General features: G+C 40.0%; 1 pseudogene; it reads left to right on the plus strand.

Annotated features, from left to right (window-relative positions):
* The first annotated feature begins 9,589 nt into the window (after positions 1–9,589).
* Positions 9,590–10,365, plus strand: LOC110303541 (ribosome biogenesis protein NSA2 homolog pseudogene; annotated as a pseudogene).
* Positions 10,366–20,593: the final 10,228 nt, after the last annotated feature.

Raw genomic sequence — 20,593 nt, forward strand, 5'->3', positions numbered from 1 at the left:
CAGGCCATAGGGAAACCAGAATTAAAAAAAAAAAGTTTGTATATGTGTATTTTTTTGAGTGTATATCACACATGTACAAATACCCATGAACATGAGAAGAGTTCCCTAGAACTGGATAGGTATAAGCTGCCTCATGTGGATGCTGGAAACAAAACCTAAGACCTCTACAAAGATGTAAAGGGCAGTTAGCTGCTGAGCCAGTCCTCCAGGTCATCAAGTTATATGGGAAGGCATCTGTAAGCAGATTGTCTCAGGTCAGCATGGAAGCATGAAGATCATATTCATGTGCACTGTTCTCACCTCAAGAATAGAGTGTGGGAAATTTAACAAAGGGAGAAATCTCATAGGTTGTTCCTCACAGAGTGATGGGAGGGCACCATCACTTAAGACAAGACTTATAAAACTCATTGAACATGGAAAAGTCAAGCTGGTGCCTACATAGATATGTCACCATTGATACTGAGAGCTACTCTGCATGCTACCAATGGAAAAATGTAAACTGCAGCCCAGCCTTTGATATAGCTCAATGATGTCCTGCCTGCAAAATATACTAGAGAACAAAGCATGTAAGAGTAACCAACCATTATTTAATTTGTCTTAAGGATTACTCCATGAGATAGAACCCATTTTCAATACTGCTTGGGTTACCAAGAACCTGAGATTAGCTAGCCCAGGGACATAGGGTAAAACCAAATATTACTGTTAAAAAAACATGTAGCATTAAAATGGTTCTTCATGACCTTCTGCTATACTCAGAGCAATGCCTTGCTCTTCCTTCATCAGAGAAGCTTCCTCCTGCAGCAGATAGAAACAAATACAGAGACCCACAGCCAGACATTATGTAGAGAGTGAGAGATCTTGGAACATTCAGCCTAAATGAGATGTCTCCATCAAATCCCTCATCTAGGGCTGTGAGAATCCCTCAGAAGAGGAGGTAGAAAGCCAGAGTGGATAGAGGACATACTGAAAACAAAGACCTCCCTTTATCAACATGATCAACACACGTGAGCTTACACAGACTGAGGAAACATGCACATGGCCTATACAGGATCTACACCAGTTGGAATCCTAGAACTGAAAGGAGAAGTGGACACAGGTCCCCATCCCTAAACCAGAAGCAATACCACTTGCAAATCAAAATTGAGCTTCCTCCAAAGGAGCCTCACTGGGAAAGCAAACTATTCTACATGCCCAGCAGCAGAGGGCCAAAAGAAAATGAACTCACTTTTGAAGGCTCTTTATCCCACGGGGTCAGGTCAGGGAACTTCTTTTTAGTTAGATTTTTTTGTCTTATTTTTTAATTTATGTTTTTATCCTATTTGTATTTATTTTCTTCTCTCTTTTTGATCCTACAGGTCCCGTGTGTATGTATTATGGCTTCCAGCATCACGTTTTTATGAGATTCCTGAGTGTTCCAACAAGTGGGTCTCTCCTTCTTGTGCCTTCTCTGGGTTCTTTTCCTTCTGTTTGGTTATTTTGCCTATTTCGAATGTGTTAGCTTGTATTGTATGTTAATACATTTTGTTTTATTATATTTATTATTCTTCTGTAGAAGCCTGTTTGTTTTCTAACGAGAGATAGAAAGTGAATAGATCCTGATGGGAGGGGAGGTACGGTAGGGGCTGGAAGGAGAAGAGGAAGGGGAAACTTTAATCAAAATAGATATTGTGAAGGAAAAAGTCTATCTTCAATAAAAGGTAAAAGTGTCTCAGTAGCAGCTAGGAAATAGGAAAATGTGTTGGGAATAAGCCAAACGTTTCCAAGATAGAGCAGGCCAGATTAAGGAAAACAGATCCCAGTGAAACACATATTTAAAAACAGGCTTCTGGTGCACATATTAGCTCATAATAAGAATTACTGGAAGCAGAGAACTCGGCGTAAAGGCCATAACTCTACTTTGCATAATTTCAGAAAAGATAGAGCCGACTGAGTCATTTCCTGTTTAAAATTCTTCCCTGGTCTCATTTGTCCTTTACAAAATATATAAGATTTTTGAGATGGCAACCCACCTGCTTTGATGTCTCTTGATCATTGACCCCATTTACTTATCACATTCCATTCATATGACCAAATCTGCATGCCCTTTCTACAGTAGACACTCGTTCTTCATCTTTCACCCTTCAGCCTAGGTATCATATTCCTCAAGAAAGGACACTGACCCTAACCCAAGTCACACACACTGAAATGATTTTTGTTGTTGTTGTTGTTTTGTTTTTTTTGCTGTACACGGCTTTTTTACCCTTGTTTAAGTCATCACATTAGATCTTTTTTTTTTTTTTTTTTAACTTCCTACCTGCTTCTCCAAAACTGAAACTTCACAACGCCATGGAAAGACTGAAGAACAAAGGAAACTACTGACATAGAAGGTAGAGGATCCCTTGATCTGGACCTCTTGCTGGCTGGGAAGGCGGAATCCCAGCTCAGTTAACATTTACTATAAAAAGATGCCAATTTCGTGTTAAAATAGTAGTAGCTGAGGTTTAAAGACAGGATTGAATATGGACTCAGTCCTTTCACCAGATAATGACTGAGCATCTCCAGCAAAACTGAAACTAAATACTAAAGGACAAAATCAATTGTCACTAGCCATGGAGGAAATAACCTGTCCCTTGACAAACCCTTGTTTGCTACAGCAATATAGACATTTTCTTGCAAGCAGCACGCAACTCACAGTGTTTTATCTGCTTACTTCTCTTGATTTTATTACACAAAGAAGAATATTATAATTACACATAGAGAAATGTGGCCTGCCATTAACAGAACCTAATTATTAATTAACTTAATTCATTGAGGGAACAGAACCATTTATTAAGTAGAAAATACATAGTACCCAAATTAAATTAAGCCAATCATAATTGAAGCTTGCTATGAAGACACACTACAAAGGCTGAGGCAGGAGGATTGAGAATTTGAACCCAGCTTGGGCTATACAGCAAGATCTTGTCTTAAAATAATGTTTTATTTAAATGTATTGGGTTTTCATTTTTAAAGTTAAAATTATGATCTATGCTTTTAAGTTAGTTTAACAAAAATTTCAGCATGCTAAGAAAATAATTTAAAGTATTTATCTCCTAGTCTTAATGCAAGTTGATATGCCAAAGCTTGTTGATATCCATGGGAGACCTCCCTTTTCTGAGGAGACTCAGAGACAGGGTGGACAGGGAGGATGTGAGGGAAGGACTAGGAGGAGAGGAGGGCAAGGAATCTGAAATAAGGATGTAAAAGTATATAAATAACTTAGTCAATAAAAATATTCTTGGAAAACCAGTGAAATAAACAAAAGTATTATTTATCTCTCATTTACATGTGAGTATCAATAAACAGGTTGTTTTTTTTTTGTTGTTGTTGTTTTTTCCTTCGATTTTTGTTTCTGTTTTTTTTTTTTGGTTTGTTTGTTTTTAGTTTTTCAAGACAGGGTTTCTCTGTGTAGCTATGGCTGTCCTGGAACTCATTCTGTAGACCAGGCTAGGCTCAAACTCAGAACTCTGCCTGCCTCTGCCTCCCAAGTGCTGGGATTAAAGTCACGTGCCACCACTGCCTAGCAGTGAGCAATTTTTTTTAAAACTTTCTAGAAGGATATGTTGAAGGATAATGAAGACAAAGCTGGCTCATGTCCAGGGAGCTGAATACTTAGCACCTGGCAGAAAAACTCCATTTTCCTTGCTTCTTTGAGTAGAGATGTAGCCCTGTGGTTTCAACCGGATGGGGGGATACCAGGAAGAGTGAGACACTAGGGGGAACTCCAAATTCTGGGCACAGACATCTCAACATCTTGTCAAGCTTGTAGAGATGGTTCAGTAGTTAAGAGCACTGACTGCTCTTCCAAAGGTCCTGAGTTGAATTCCCAGCAACCACATGGTGGTTCACAACCACCCGTGATGAGATCTGACACCTTCTTCTGGTGCATCTGAAGACAGCTATAGTGTACTTACATCTAATAATAAATAAAATCTTTAAAAAAGAAAAGAAAAGAAAAAAGGAAAAGAAAAGAAAGGAAAGGAAAAGGATCTGTGAGACACAGGGAGTGGCTGGAGGGCCAATAAAAAAATAAAATAAAATAAAATAAAATAAAATATAATAAACAGCTGCCTGGAAACTTTAGCAGCTGCCTGTTGTTGGGAGTGCAGCTATGGGCTTGGTCCCTGGCAAGGTAATGAATGGTATTTGGAAAACATCTCAGTATTTCTGCAAAACCTTGATGTTTGTGTCTTAGGGGGAAAGAGGCAAAGGCCATGTTTCAGTAAAGTCCGGAAATTCTGCCTCCGTGCTGCCCTGATGCTTCTCTACTAAAGTAATTGCAGAAGAAACACAGGTCACCCACTACTCAGTGCTTTATTGTTTTCTTTTTCTTTCTTTCTCTCTGTCTTTCTCTGTCTTTCTCTGTCTCTCTCTGTCTCTCTCTCTGTCTGTCTCTCTCTCTCTCTCCTTCCCTCCCTCCCTCCCTTTCCCTCCCTCCCTCCCCCTCCCTCCCTCCCTCCCTCTCTCTCTCTCTCTCTCTCTCTTTTGTCTCCCTGATCCTTGCCTCCTAGAAAATGGTAGCAGAGTGTGGCCACCAGTGCCCATGGGTTCCTGGGTTCCTGAAAGGAAAGCTGAGGATGGATGTGAAGGATGGTGAGAGAAATAACGAGCCAAGAAAAAGTTCTCTGATCAAGGCTCGATCTTTAATTGTAGGGTCTTGAATTTAAAGGGGGGGGGACCCCATGCCCTACCCCCACTTTGACCAGATCTTGTTGCTTTGTCAAGATCTCCTCAGGAAAGCAAGCTCAGCTGCTCAGCAGGTAGTTTCTTGCAGGAAGCTGCAGATGTGGCACACAATAGACTTTACCTAGGTGGGAAGACTCCACCCTAGGTGGGCTAGCCATCTGTCTCAGAAACAGGTCTGATTCAGCCTGCTCAAGGCTGAGGGAAATGTCATAGCAGAGGGTCCCACTACCCTCATCCATGCTAACAGAGCAAAGAGATCTACAGAATGGAAAAGTTCAGCTTAGTCACATTTAAAAGGAAAAAAAGTACTTCAAAATCATACTGGCTTAAAGGTTTCTCCCTCTTCTGGCCCTTCCAATCTCTCTACTCCTTGTGCAATGGTCCCTGGACTATGGGGAGAGGGGCTATGATAGAAATGTCTCCGTTTATGGCTAAGCGCAGACACTTTTCTTTGTACTTTAACCAGTTCTGAGTTTCTGATTTAACCGAAGTGCACAAAGCAAGTTCTATGATGAAGATTTGAACTCTGATCCTCGTGCTTACACAGATAAGGTTCTTACCTTCTGAGCCATCCACGGGGTCCTATGCCTGTTTTCTTGTGTGGATTTTAGGGGCCCAAGTTCACTCAGGCCTCTGTGCTTATTCAGAAAGCTGAACCATCTCCTTACTCCAAGTCTTCACCTTTATATGTATGTGGTATGTATGAACTGTTGTATATGTGTAGGTACACATATGTTCATATGTGACGAGTCCAGAGACCAGCAGTGAGACACCCCTCCCCTGTATATTTTGAGGCAGTCTCTCACTTGAACAAGGGCTTGTCAGTTGGGCCAGTCTGGCTAACTAGCTTGGGAATGGACAAAGCTGGGGAATGCAGTAGAATCCCCTGTTCCTGCCTCCAGAGCACTCTGAGTGCGGGTGCTGCGTCATATCCATACGCTATTTACCTATGTCCTGGGGACCTGAACTTGGATCCTCGGGCTTGTACAAGTGCTTAACCAGCAGCCTGGTCCTGTCTTCACTTCTTGATACAATCTCTTTAAGATGCCTTTAATCCCAGCACTAGGGAGGCAGAGGCAGGTGGATTTCTGAGTTTGAGGCCAGGCTGGTCTACAAAGTGAGTTCCGGGTCAGCCAGGGCTATACAGAGAAACCCTGTCTTGAAAAACCAAAACCAAAACCAAAACCAAAAAAAAAAAAAAAAAAAAAAAAAAGAAAAAGAAAAAGAAAAAGATTTCAATGTATGAACATGGGGGTGGAGGTGGGAAAGAGTTCTGGCCACATTCTGACCATAGCAATGCTCAAAATCAAAATCAAGTTAGATTTTCCTTCTATAATGAGCAATTACAATTTAATGCAGGTCTATACATTCCTCCCATGATTTTGATTAATATATTAAGTGACGATAAGTAGGAATTTCAAACACTGCTTAAAGATATATTTTCTCAAGGTAATATTACACACACTGATAGATGTACATCCTTACATAGATTAAATCTAGGTATGTTTATTATAATATTATTTAATATGATAGTGCTATCTGAGGTGCTAGGTCATATTTTAATTTTGTTTTAAAATCTGGGTTTAAAACTGGTAATAAAACTAAAAAGAAAGTTAGTGAAATTTTTCTGTAGACCTTTTTAAGTCCCCACAGTGTTCTGCTTGACTCTTGTTTGCTTCTTGAGTAAACAATCTGTCTGAAAATGAAGAATTGCTGTTGTGTTTGGAGAAGCACTCCAGTTGAGCTGTTCTGTGGCTAAATAGGTTTCTGTGGGCTGGTCTGTCCATGATTCTTAACACTGAGTGTAGGAGAAAATGTATTTGGGGTTCCAAATAGCATTCCTAGGAATAAAAAGTGCAGTAGGATGGGGACTTTGTGTTCTGTTCTAGTCACTCTGTCCCTTTGGCAGTCATTTACTCTTTCAGGCCACTGTGGGACTCTGAACAAACAGGAGACAATCTGTGTTCGTACTTTGAGTGGCAAGTTTAATGTCGACAAATCTGAGAATCTGAGAACGAGATCCCATTGGCTTCCACTGAGCTCCTTCACCCCCTCAAGTTGGCCCTAGCTCCTCCAGTCTTGCCACAGTTATGGCTGGATGTAGTGTGTGTACCCAGAACTGTGGGGACAATTCAGTGCTGGAGCTCAGAGCTGATTGTTAAAACCCCAGGGAGCGCCTTTTAAAATTGCATCTCTGGTTTCCTGGGTGATGCACACATCAGCAATCATGTGAGAACAATATGCAACTTTGTTCCTCGAAGTGTGGGCCACTTGAGTTTGGTACAGGAAGGAAGAAAATGAGAAGCTGCACAGCATTTAGATTAAGCTTCCTGCAGGAAAAGGGAACATAGTGAATATGCTATTTTGCACAGGATTAGAATTGAAACCACATAGGGCCAACATACTCAAACCTCAGTGTATGAATAATTCTTTTACTTCTCTTCAGGATGAAAACAAACCTCTAGTAGAGAACCACAGGCCCTTAGAGCTACAGGCGTTGTAAAACTTCAGATGATCATTACAGGTAGTCCTCGAGTGGCACAGCAATGCAGGAACAGTACGTGTTTGTGTGCCCTGAAATCATGAAAAGCCATCACAATAACAAATGGAGAATCTGTGTTGGTTCCGTGGCCATTAGAAAGGATCAACACATTAAAGTCTCTTATTGTTGGTTTTTGATCTAGAAAGAAAATAAAAAATAGTAAAATGGTACATTTGGGGTGGATTATTAGAATCCTTAATAAAGACATGGTTTGTAACAAATTAGCCAAGGTGATTCCATCGGTAGCTGTAGGTGGGACAACACAAGTCTTTTTTAAAATTTCTTTTTGTAAAGACTAATTTTATTCATTTTAAGTTTATGAGTATACTGTAGCTGTCTTCAGACACACCAGAAGAGGGCATCGGATCCCATTACAGATGGTTGTGAGCCACCATGTGGTTGCTGGGAATTGACTTCTGGAAGAACAGTCAGTGCTCTTAACTGCTGAGCCATCTTTCCAGCCCCAGACAACACATCTTATAATAGTAACAAAACACAATTGGTATGAATGTAGATCCAAATGCATATTCAGAGAGGCTGATTGACAGACATCTTTCTTGACTAATCTGAGACAAAGAAAGAGATTTTGGGGAACTGATTTTATCTGAAGAAATGTGGCTTTGTCTTCATTCCAGCAGACCAAGAACTGTACCACAAAAGGTGGTTTCTTCCATCTCTTATGCTTCCTTTGAGGCATGGTAAATTGCTTTATGATAATCTATAGATCAAAATCTGTATACCATAGTCTATATATCATTCCTTTTATATTTTAGACTAGTGCCCCTCATAGGTCCATGGGCTGAAAGCATGATTCATGCCACACAGTACTGTTGTGACATAGTGAGAAATTTGAGAGACAGGGCTGAGGTGACATTTTAAGTTATTGGAGACTTGCCTACAGATAGCATTTTTTTTTTAATATTTAGAAATTCATACTTGTATTTTGATTATCTTCAGGCCAGATCCTGCTGTTAACTCCTCTCAGAGTCATCCCCACACCTCAGACCACCCACTACCACTTCCTACCTCCCTACTCTCCCCAATTTTGTGCTCCCCACCCCCTGTTTTTTAACTCAATAACTTACTCTTTTCAGTTTGTTTCCCATACACTTACAATGTGGTGTCATCCACTGGAGAGTGGTTATCCAACCAAAGGTCAGACCATTAAGTAAACTGACTTTCCCTCATCTAGAAGATTCATGGGTCACTTCAGGATCCATGCTGGAATGCTGACTGGCTTGACCCTCTGCAGGTCTTGGGTAGGCAACCACTGGTGCTTATTGGTTTGTAAACACAACAGTCCTGCTGGGTCCAGAAAGTATTGTTTTTCTTTGGTTGTCCCTGACCTCTGACTTCTACAATCTTTCAGATCCCTTTTCCAAGATGGTGTCTGAATCCTGGGATAAAGATGTTCATCTCATTTGTGGCTTTTTACTCTAAAGTTTCTTATTATCTGCACTTTGAGTACTTGTGGGTGCTGCTACTACGTGCTGCCACAAAGTAATTTCTTTACTGAGTTGGAGAGTTGCACTAATTCTGTTCTAAAATAGATTCACTGCATCCTCAAAGGGTATTGTGGGATCCATTTCTTTCTCTGTCACTGTTTCACTACACAGCTGCCAAGCAAGCAGCTTGTTTCAACACATCCCATAACTATCTATCATGGGAGCAACTAACCATCAACTAAAACCTGCAAAGACAAGACTTCCTTTAATTTAATTATCTGAAATATTTTGCTACAAGATTAAAAAACCAACTTACTGCTGAAAAAAAAGAAATGGAGTTTTAAAAACTTAACTCGTCATCGTGATGGCTAGCATAAAAGTTGAAAGAAGGCAATTTTATAAGTAGAATCAAGGTTGTTTCGTGAGTGTGATTTTTTTTTAAGTAAGTGGTTTGTGCTCATTAAGTCAATTGGTAGAAACAAGTTTTTAAAGTAATTTTAGAGTATGAAATAATTTGTCAAAATAGCTTTTAGGAAAATAACAAGAATGCGTAAAAAAGTAAAATAAAGTGGAGAGGTCAGGCCTGTGTTTTAACACATTTTGTGAATCAATTTTGGTAAGTTTTTAAAGACAAGAATCCCACATAGCATACAACCATTTTGTAGAACCACAGAGCATAAGTAAGCGTGAATTTATTGTAGGAGAGATAACTATCTAAAATGTCTTTGTAGAGAGAAAGAGTTAAGACATTGTATTTTTAAAAAGAATTAAGAATAATTGTATTTTGACCCTTTCCCGTTCCAGCCTGAATGAAGAAGGCTCGCAGATTAGTGACACCCAGAAATTAAGAATTGTTTTTGAACCCAGGAGGTCGGTGACAGCTGCTCCGGTTGTCATCATGCTACAAAATGACTATATTGAGTTGCACCCCAAACAATACGGATATCATTTGGACTACCTACAGAAAAAGAGAAAGAAAGGTTGGGAGGCCCATGAATGTTCAAAGAAGCCAAAAAAAAAATGGCTCAAAAGCAAAGCTCTACAGTAAACAGTGCCATGCTGAGAAAATACAAATGAAAAGACTATTAAGATGCATGAAAAGAGAAAGACTAAGCAGAAGGGTGATGAGAGGACTCCACAAGGAGCAGTCCCCGCCTATCTGCTGGACAGTGAGGGGCAGTTGAAAGCAAAAGTACTTTCCAACATGATTAAGCAGAAACGAAAAAAAAAAGGTGGGAAAATGAGAGATCCCTCTACCCAAAGTTCATGCCCAAGGAGAAACAGAAGTACTGAAAGTTACTTGAACAGGAAGAAGAAAGACAACCTGGAAGAGGATGGTTGCTAAAGACTGCTTTGTTAGTGATGGCTTTACAAAAAAACCCATCTAAATATGAAAGGTTCATTAGGCCTATGGGTCTATGTTTCAAAAAAGCCCATGTCACACACCCTGAGCTGAAAGCTACCTTTTGCCTGCCTATTCTCAGTGTGAAAAAGAATCCATCATCCCCATTATATACAACCCTGGGTGTGATCACCAAAGGTACATTTATTGAAGTCAATGTGAGCGAGTTGGGCCTTGTGACACAAGGAGGCAAGGTTATTTGGAGAAAGTGTGCCCAAGTTACCAACAATCATGAGAATGATGAGTGCATAAATGCAGTCTTGCTGGTTTGACAGAGATGTCTTACAATTATTCCACTCAATACCGAAGACTACACACACAGGACAACACCATCGTGTGTGCCCTTCCCCTAGCCTTGAGCAGGCTAAATAGATCTTAAGTGTTTGCCACAGTTGAACTTCCACTGACATGGGTAGAGAGTCTTCTGCCTTGCTGCACCTGCAATTTCCCACAGCAACAGACTGCCTGCTAAGCTTGCTTTGCAACATAATCCAGCTGAAACAAACGATGGGTCTGTGGGCTATATAAATACAGTGCTAAATATTAAACTTTGAGTCTTGATCAGAAACCTTTGTCCTTTCAGGTACCCAGTTCATCTATGGCTGCTGGACAGCTACAGCATTGCTGGGAGCTTTCTGAACTACCAAGCAGCCTTACTCCATGTGCAGTCATCAAGAAGTATTTATTAAATTGTAAAGGAAAATAAAACACTGCCCAATTTAAAAAAAGAATAATAATTGTATTTTATCTGCAGTGTTTTCTCTTTGCCAACAGTATCCCATTCATAAGCAACCAGGAAGTGGCTCTGTGGCTGAAGTTTTCTAGGATAATGGGTAAACTAGCTTACGAGTTGGACTGATTTCCCAAAGTGAGCTTAGTGGGCTTGAGGGGGAGCATTTGGGAATCCAGCGATCCAGCTGACAAACCAAAATCTGAGGCGATAAATGCGAGTCGGTCCAGTTGCAAGAAAGAAGCAGCTTGAAGGGAGCCTCAGCAATTGCTGTTAGATATGATGGTCATTAGCATATTCATTAGGACTCTGGATTAGAAGTAAACACCAAATTAATGGAACAGTTGAAAAATGAGCTGGGAACATCAGCTTACAGTAGTGAGGACAATGGAACACATGTGAGTAGAAATTGAAGAACTGTTTTAATAAAAAAGACACCAAGCAGAGAAAAGAAAGGAGGGTTTAATCTGAAACTTGGCCATGCAATATTATGAGATTGTATATTAACTAAAGGTACCTGCATTATAGGTTATCAGGGCCTTGCTATCCATCCCAGAGAATTACTATGCCTGCCTCCACATAGATCTCGTTTTTTAAAGGAAGAAATTACTGAAGAGGAATGCCTGGATTGAGGTCTCTGTTTCTAGAACATCATACATTATGTCATGCATACGTACAAATGCTCGATAATGAAAGTGATAAAATTCTCGTGAATTATGAGGAGCACTAGATTCTCCTTTTCTGATCATGTTGTACTCCATTGCTGTTCATCCTAAGTACAGACGGTGAGCAGTATGAGCGTTCTCAGGTGACGCCCTGCCCTGAAGGAATTTACTGTTATGAACTGACAGCTTCTATATCGAAAACAGAAAGGCTCAGAGAGTTTGCTCACAGAATTCTCTGTTAGTTCAGGCACCGTAAGTCTAGGTGCCCAAATTTCTCACTTTTCAGTTAGAAACTTTCCTTTGAATTTCTAGAGTTCTCTGATAAATTATGAACCAACATTTCAGTGATATGGTTTCCAATGGGAGGGATTTCCCCATCTATAAGCGACCGAGCAAGAATTAACTATCAGCAGTTGTTATTTAAATTAAAGTCTAAAAGCCAAGGAATTTACTAGAAGTGCTCATCTATACCCAAACATCTATCTTTATTTGGCATATAAAATGGACATATATGTTTTAATTAGACAGGAAAGCTAATATCAGTACCTGCAATTACATTAAAGAAGGTTCTCCTAGGGCCACAGCGGAAAGGCAGCCCTACTAGCAAATGAAATAGAAATAGAAAAGAATTTTTCTTACTTAGTCTTCATGAGAAAATATTTCCTTCAAATTTTATAATTTTATTTTTACACCCTCAAATTGTTCAAAATTACAGCTATAAGAGCAATTACATCTACTTTGTCCTGATAGCCAAGCCATTCAAATCTATTTAAATCCAGCTTTAACAGGAGACTTATTCTCTTCTCACCACAGAACAGAAATTCTCAGCACCCAGCAAATTCACTTGTTTCATTATTGCCTCAAAACAAAGGACATCTTTTGTCTTAAATAAAAGTTAGCATCTTACTTAGTAAATGGTTTCAAGAGAAAATCTTTGAGTGCTTTAAGATCTTTTTGTTTACACTTGGACTAGAATTAAAAACTCTACTGAAATTTGAAAGAAAGAAAAATAAACATAAAACAAAACAAGATCCAGAACTAAGTATTAAAGTAAACAACACTACTGCAGAATAGCAAGATTTGTAAGCACTGGCTTTCATATCGAGAGAGAGAGAGAGAGTGTGTGTGTGTGTGTGTGTGTGTTTGTACCCAAGATTGATGTCTAGGGTCTCTTTCAATCTCTTGTCACCATGGCAAGGTCTATCATTTGAAAGCAGCGCTCATTGATTTGACTTACTTAGCCAGCCAACTTTCTCTAGGAGTCACCTGTTCCTGCCCTCTCCTGTGCTGGAATTACAGGCAGGCTGTGTCAACTGCTCAGGTTCTATCTGGGTGCTATGGATTCTAACTCCAGTTTTATCCTTTCATAGCAAACGCTTAACCCACTGAGTCCTGTTTCTATCCCCAAGAAGCCTTTGAAGAACATCTACTCAGAAAGTTGTATTGCATCTAGTTCCCTTGTGTCTTATTTTTGGTAACCCCATAGTCAAGAACTCTTAAAACATTCTTCACTTGTTTCAAGACTGGAGAAGCAATGTAATAAAATTCTGTCTGAATGTCATGCACTTGAGGTTTAGTGACACCAAGCATATCCCACCAATTTACTGCCTTGTGAAGCATGAAGTTCCTTTGACGTTGGACCTTCTGGTTACATTTGTGTCTTCCCCAACGATGGATGAATAGCTCTACTGTGCTTCTCCTGCTGCAGACAGGCAGATGGCTAGTAATCAGCTTAGTGTGCAGATTTATATTAAAATATGACTGGCAAAAAGATCCCCTGCCTTCTGCTGGAAAAATCTCTAACTGATTACCACCAGGATTGAGCATGTCTTCAAAGTCCTTTTCCTTTGCAAACTGAACTAACATCCCTAAAGAATCCACTTCTGTCTTCCACTGCTTGAACACTGTTTTGCCTTGGTGATTAGAAAACAATGTTTTCCCAAAGAAAAAAATGTGGTCAAGAGTCTAAATCAACTTGAGTTACCTCTTCCTCTCTCTAAGTCTCATTCCCTTCCTAGCTTTCCATGCCTGGGGGTTTGCATAGCCATGTCTTCTTTTCTTCCTGTAAAAGGTAACTCAGCTGCTCATGATGCCAGAGCTCCCACTTTCTTCTGAGCACCTCTCTTCTTTAATCCTCTCCCTTAAAATCTATATTAAAATGCTTTTTAATGATAATAAAAAAATTCAAAACAATGTCCTTTCTGTCTAATGACCTGCCCCAGGTATGGTATTTAGTGATATCGGCCTTCTCAAACTTTTAACAGCACAAATCCTTTCCAGTAAAGTCTTTCTTTACCTAAGTCCAAATCTGTGCACTCTTTGAGACATCTATGATCTTTAAGGCAGCATTCTCTTCACCTACCGTGAATAATTTTTTATTTTTTATTTTTTTAAAGTTTTTTTTTAATTTTTAATATTTTTATTACATATTTTCCTCAATTACATTTCCAATGCTATCCCAAAAGTCCCCCATAGCGCCCCCGACTTCCCTACCCACCCATTCCCATTCTTTTGGCCCTGGCATTCCCCTATATTGGGGCATATAAAGTTTGCAAGTCCAATGGGCCTCTCTTTCCATTGATGGCCGACTAGGCCATCTTTCGATACATATGCAGCTAGAGACAAGAGCTCCAGGGTTCTGGTTAGTACATCATGTTGTTCCAACAATAGGGTTGCAGATCCCTTTAGCTCCTTGGGTCCTTTCTCTAGCTTCTCCATTGGGAGCCCTGTGATACATCCAATAGCTGACTGTGAACATCCACTCCTGTGTTTGCTAGGCCCCGGCATCGTCTCACAAGAGACAGCTATATTTGGGTCCTTTCAGCAAAATCTTGCTAGTGTATGCAATGGTGTCAGCATTTACAAGCTGATTATGGGATGGATCCCTGGATACAGCAGTCTCTAAATGGTCCATTCTTTCATCACAGCTACGAACTTTGTCTCTGTAACTCCTTCCCTGGGTGTTTTGTTCCCAATTCTAAGAAGGGGCACAGTGTCCACACTTTGGTCTTCATTCTTCTTGAGTTTCGTGCGTTTAGCAAATTGTATCTTATATCTTGGGTATCCTAAGTTTTGGGCTAATATCCACTTATCAGTGAATACATATTGTGTGAGTTCTTTTGTGATTGTGTTACTTCACTCAAGATGATGCCCTCCAGGTCCATCCATTTGGCTAGGAATTTCATAAATTCATTCTTTTTAATAGCTGAGTAGTACTCCATTGTGTAAATGTACCATAATTTCTGTATCCATTCCTCTGTTGAGGGACATCTGGGTTCTTTCCAGCTTCTGGCTATTATAAATAGGGCTGCTATGAACATAGTGGAGCATGTGTCCTTTTTACCGGTTGGGACATCTTCTGGATATATGCCCAGGAGAGGTATTGCTGGATCCTCCGGTAGTACTATGTCCAATTTTCTGAGGAACCGCCAGACTGATTTCCAGAGTGGTTGTACAAGCTTGCAATCCCACCAACAATGGAGGAGTGTTCCTCTTTCTCCACATCCTCGCCAGCATCTGCTGTCACCTGAATTTTTGATCTTAGCCATTCTGACTGGTGTGAGGTGGAATCTCAGGGTTGTTTTGATTTGCATTTCCCTGATGATTAAGGATGTTGAACATTTTTTCAGGTGCTTCTCTGCCATTCGGTATTCCTCAGGTGAGAATTCTTTGTTCAGTTCTGAGCCCCATTTTTTAATGGGGTTATTTGACTTTCTGGAGTCCACCTTCTAGAGTTTTTTATATATATTGGATATTAGTCCCTTATCTGAATTAGGATAGGTGAAGATCCTTTCCCAGTCTGTTGGTGGTTTTTTTGTCTTATTGATGGTGTCTTTAGCCTTGCAGAAGCTTTGCAGTTTCATGAGGTCCCACTTGTCAATTCTCGATCTTACAGCACAAGCCATTACTGTTCTATTCAGGAATTTTTCCCCTGTGCCCATATCTTCAAGGCTTTTCCCCACTTTCTCCTCTATAAGTTTCAGTGTCTCTGGTTTTATGTGAAGTTCCTTGATCCACTTAGACTTGACCTTAATACAAGGAGATAGGAATGGATCGATTCGCATTCTTCTACATGTTAACAACCAGTTGTGCCAGCACCATTTGTTGAAAATGCTGTCTTTCTTCCACTGGATGTTTTTAGCTCCCTTGTCGAAGATCAAGTGACCATAGGTGTGTGGGTTCATTTCTGGGTCTTCAATTCTATTCCATTGGTCTATTTGTCTGTCACTATACCAGTACCATGCAGTTTTTATCACAATTGCTCTGTAGTAGAGCTTTAGGTCCGGCATGGTGATTCCACCAGAGGTTCTTTTATCCTTGAGAAGAGTTTTTGCTATCCTAGGTTTTTTGTTATTCCAGATGAATTTGCAGATTGCACTTTCTAATTCGTTGAAGAATTGAGTTGGAATTTTGATGGGGATTGCATTGAATCTGTAGATTGCTTTTGGCAAGATAGCCATTTTTACAATGTTGATCCTGCCAATCCATGAGCATGGGAGATCTTTCCATCTTCTGAGATCTTCTATAATTTCTTTCTTCAGAGACTTGAAGTTTTTATTATACAGATATTTCTCTTCCTTAGTTAGAGTCACGCCAAGATATTTTATATTATTTGTGACTATTGAGAAGGGTGTTGTTTCCCTAATTTCTTTCTCAGCCTGTTTATTCTTTGTGTAGAGAAAGGCCATTGATTTGTTTGAGTTAATTTTATATCCAGCTACTTCACCGAAGCTGTTTATCAGGCTTAGGAGTTCTCTGGTGGAATTTTTAGGGTCACTTATATATACTATCATATCATCTGCAAAAAGTGATATTTTGACTTCATCTTTTCCAATTTGTATCCCTTTGATCTCCTTTTGTCGTCGAATTGCTCTGGCTAGGACTTCAAGTACAATGTTGAATAGGTATGGAGAAAGTGGACAGCCTTGTCTAGTCCCTGATTTTAGAGGGATTGCTTCAAGCTTCTCACCATTTACTTTGATGTTGGCTACTGGTTTGCTGTAGATTGCTTTTATCATGTTTAGGTATGGGCCTTGAATTCCTGATCTTTCTAAGACTTTTATCATGAATGGGTGTTGGATCTTGTCAAATGCTTTTTCCGCATCTAATGAGATGACCATGTGGTTTTTGTCTTTGCGTTTGTTTATATACTGGATTACGTTGATGGATTTCCATATATTGAACCATCCCTGCATCCCTGGGATGAAACCTACTTGGTCAGGATGGATGATTGTTTTGATGTGTTCTTGGATTCGGTTAGCAAGAACTTTATTGAGGATTTTTGCATCAATATTCATAAGGGATATTGGTCTGAAGTTTTCTATCTTTGTTGGGTCTTTTTGTGGTTTAGGTATCAGAGTAATTGTGGCTTCATAGAATGAGTTGGGTAGAGTACCTTCTGTTTCTATTTTGTGGAATAGTTTGTGAAGAACTGGGATTAGATCTTCTTTGAAGGTCTGATAGAACTCTGCACTAAACCAATCTGGTCCTGGGCTTTTTTTAGTTGGGAGACTATTAATGACTGCTTCTATTTCTTTGGGGGATATAGGGCTGTTTAGATCATTAACCTGATCTTGATTCAACTTTGGTACCTGGTATGTGTCTAGGAACTTCTCCATTTCATCCAGGTTCTCCAGTTTTGTTGAGTATAGCCTTTGGTAGAAGGATCTGATGGTGTTTTGGATGTCTTCAGGATCTGTTGTTATGTCTCCTTTTTCATTTCTGATTTTGTTAATTAGGATGCTTTCCCTGTGCCCTCTAATGAGTCTGGCTAAGGGTTTATCTATCTTGTTGATTTTCTCAAAGAACCAGCTCCTTGATTGGTTGATTCTTTGAATAGTTTTTCTTGTTTCCACTTGGTTGATTTCGCCCCTGAGTTTGATTATTTCCTGCCATCTACTCCTCTTGGGTGAATTTGCTTCCTTTTGTTCTAGTGCTTTTAGGTATTTTGTCAAGCTGCTAATGTGTGCTCTCTCTAGTTTCCTTTTGGAGGCACTCAGAGCTATGAGTTTTCCTCTTAGAAATGCTTTCATTGCGTCCCATAAGTTTGGGTATGTTGTGGCTTCATTTTCATTGAACTCTAAAAAGTCCTTAATTTCTTTCTTTATTCTTTCCTTGACCAAGGTATCATTGAGAAGAGTGTTGTTCAGTTTCCACGTGAAGGTTGGCTTTCTATTATGTATTTTGTTATTGAAGATCAGCCTTAGTCCATGGTGATCTGATAGGATGCATGGGACAATTTCAATATTTTTGTATCTGTTGAGGCCTGTTTTGTGACCAATTATGTGGTCAATTTTGGAGAAGGTACCATGAGGTGCTGAGAAGAAGGTATATCCTTTTGTTTTAGGATAGAATGTTCTGTAGATATCTGCCAGATCCATTTGATTCATAATTTCTCTTAGTTTCTCTGTGTCCCTGTTTAGTTTCTGTTTCCATGATCTGTCCATTGGTGAAAGTGGTGTGTTGAAGTCTCCCACTATTATTGTATGAGGTGCAATGTGTGCTTTGAGATTTACTAAAGTTTCTTTAATGAATGTGGCTGCCTTTGTATTTGGAGCATAGATATTCAGGATTGATAGTTCCTCTTGGAGGATTTTACCTTTGATGAGTATGAAGTGTCCCTCCCTGTCTTTTTTAATGACTTTGGGTTGGAAGTCAATCTTATCAGATATTAGAATGGCTACTCCAGCTTGTTTCTTCATACCATTTGCTTGGAAAATTGTTTTCCAGCCTTTCATTCTGAGGTAGTGTCTATCTTTTTCTCTGAGATGAGTTTCCTGTAAGCAGCAAAATATTGGGTCTTTTTTGTGTAGCCAGTTTGTTAGTCTATGTCTTTTTATCGGGGAGTTGAGTCCATTGATATTAAGAGATATTAAGGAAAAGTAATTGTTGTTTCCTGTTATTTTTATTGTTAAAGTTGGCATTCTGTTCTTGTGGCTGTCTTCTTTTAGGTTTGTTGAGGGATTACCTTCTTGTTGTTTCTAGGGCGTGGTTCCTGTCCTTGTATTGGTTTTTTTCTGTTATTATCCTTTGAAGGGCTGGATTCGTGGAGAGATAATGTGTGAATTTGTTTTTGTTGTGGAATACTTTGGTTTCTCCATCTATGTTAATTGAGAGTTTGGCTGGGTATAGTAGCCTGGGCTGGAATTTGTGTTCTTTTAGTGTCTGTATAACATCCGTCCAGGATCTTCTGGCTTTCATAGTCTCTGGTGAAAAATCTGGTGTAATTCTGATAGGCCTTCCTTTATATGTTACTTGGCCTTTTTCTCTTACTGCTTTTAGTATTCTATCTTTATTTAGAGCATTTGTTGTTCTGATTATTATGTGTCGGGAGGTATTTCTTTTCTGGTCCAGTCTATTTGGAGTTCTGTAGGCTTCTTGTATGTTCATGGGCATCTCTTTCTTTAGATTTGGGAAGTTTTCTTCTATAATTTTGTTGAAGATGTTTGCTGGTCCTTTGAGTTGAAAATCTTCATTCTCATCCACTCCTATTATCCGTAGGTTTGGTCTTCTCATTGTGTCCTGTATTTCTTGGATGTTTTGAGTTAGGATCTTTTTGCATTTTACATTTTCCTTGATTGTTGTGCCGATGTTCTCTATGGAATCTTCTGCACCTGAGATTCTCTCTTCCATCTCTTGTATTCTGTTGCTGATGCTGGTATCTATGGTTCCAGATTTCTTTCCTAGGGTTTCTATCTCCAGTGTTGCCTCATTTTGGGTTTTCTTTATTGTGTCTACTTCCCTTTTTAGGTCTAGTATGGTTTTGTTCATTTCCATCATCTGTTTGGATGTGTTTTCCTGTTTTTCATTAAGGACTTCTACCTGTTTGATTATGTTATCCTGTTTTTCCTTAAGGATTTGTAACTCTTTAGCAGTGTTCTCCTGCAATTCTTTAAGGGATTTTTGTGCTTCCTCTTTACTGTCTTCTACCTGTTTACCAGTGTTCCTTTGTATTTTTTAAGTGTGTTATTAAAGTCCTTCTTGAAGTCCTCTACCATCATCAGGAGATATGCTTTTAGATCAGTGTCTAGCTTTTCCGGTGTGTTGGGGTGCCCTGGACTGGGCGAAGTGGGAGTGCTGGGTTCTGATGATGGTGAGTGGTCTTGGTTTCTGTTAGTAAGATTATTACGTTTACCTTTCGCCATCTGGTAATCTCTGTGGTTAGTTGTTGTCGTTGTCACTGTTTAAAGATTGGAGCAGAAGCTGTGTTCCACTGGCCAGCAGTCTCAAAATCCTGTGGTGGGGGTCGTGGGTAGCTGGCGGTACCCCTGTGCTGGTCCAGCCGGAAGAGGCCTGTGGTCCTACTCAGGCCGGTTTTCTGCTTCCCTAACTAATGCAGTCTCAGGTCCCGCACGCAATTGGATTGGAGCAGAAGCTGTGTTCCACTCTTCAGAAGTCTTAAGGTCCCGTGGCGGGTGTTGTGGGTAGCTGGGGAGTGTCAGCCGACCCTGCGCCCTAGCTACCCCGGAGCTTTTCTGACCGGAAGAGGCTTGTTGCCCTATGTAGGCCGGATTTCTGCCTCCCCAACCAGAGCAGTCTCAGGTCCCGCATGATTGGACTGGAGCAGAAGCTGTGTTCCACTCACCAGCAGTCTCAAAATCCTGTGGCGGGGGTCGTGGGTAGCTGGCGGGTGTCAGCAGACCCTGTGCTCTAGCTACCCCGGTGCTGATCTGGCCGGATGAGGCCTGTGGCCCTCGTGAATAATTTTTTAAATTGTTGCTCTGAGTGTGGGACAATTATTCCTGTGTCCCAGGGTGCTGTGCGATGAGACAATGACTTAAGTGAGTCATGTAGAAATCTCTGCACAGCCATAGTCCCTTTCCTTGGAACAACTAATTAAAATTATTCCTCTCAGACACTGCTGGATTCAATCTGGTTAGTTGAAATTAATACCGGGCTAAAATTAGGATAAGTTAAATTTTTTTTTTATTCTATTTATTTGGTGGTTGTTTTATTTCTTTGGTATGGAGACTGAACCCAGGGTCTTATACACGCTAGCTATCTTAGGGTTAGTATTGTTGTGTTGAAACATCATGACCAAAAGCGATTTGGAGAGAAAAGTAAGTTCCTGAATCATAGTCCATCGAGGGAAGCTAAGACAGTAAA

The sequence above is a fragment of the Mus caroli genome, unplaced genomic scaffold, assembly GCF_978045245.1.
Source record: "Mus caroli unplaced genomic scaffold, Mus_caroli_1 scaffold_1, whole genome shotgun sequence".
Lineage (NCBI taxonomy): Eukaryota > Metazoa > Chordata > Mammalia > Rodentia > Muridae > Mus > Mus caroli.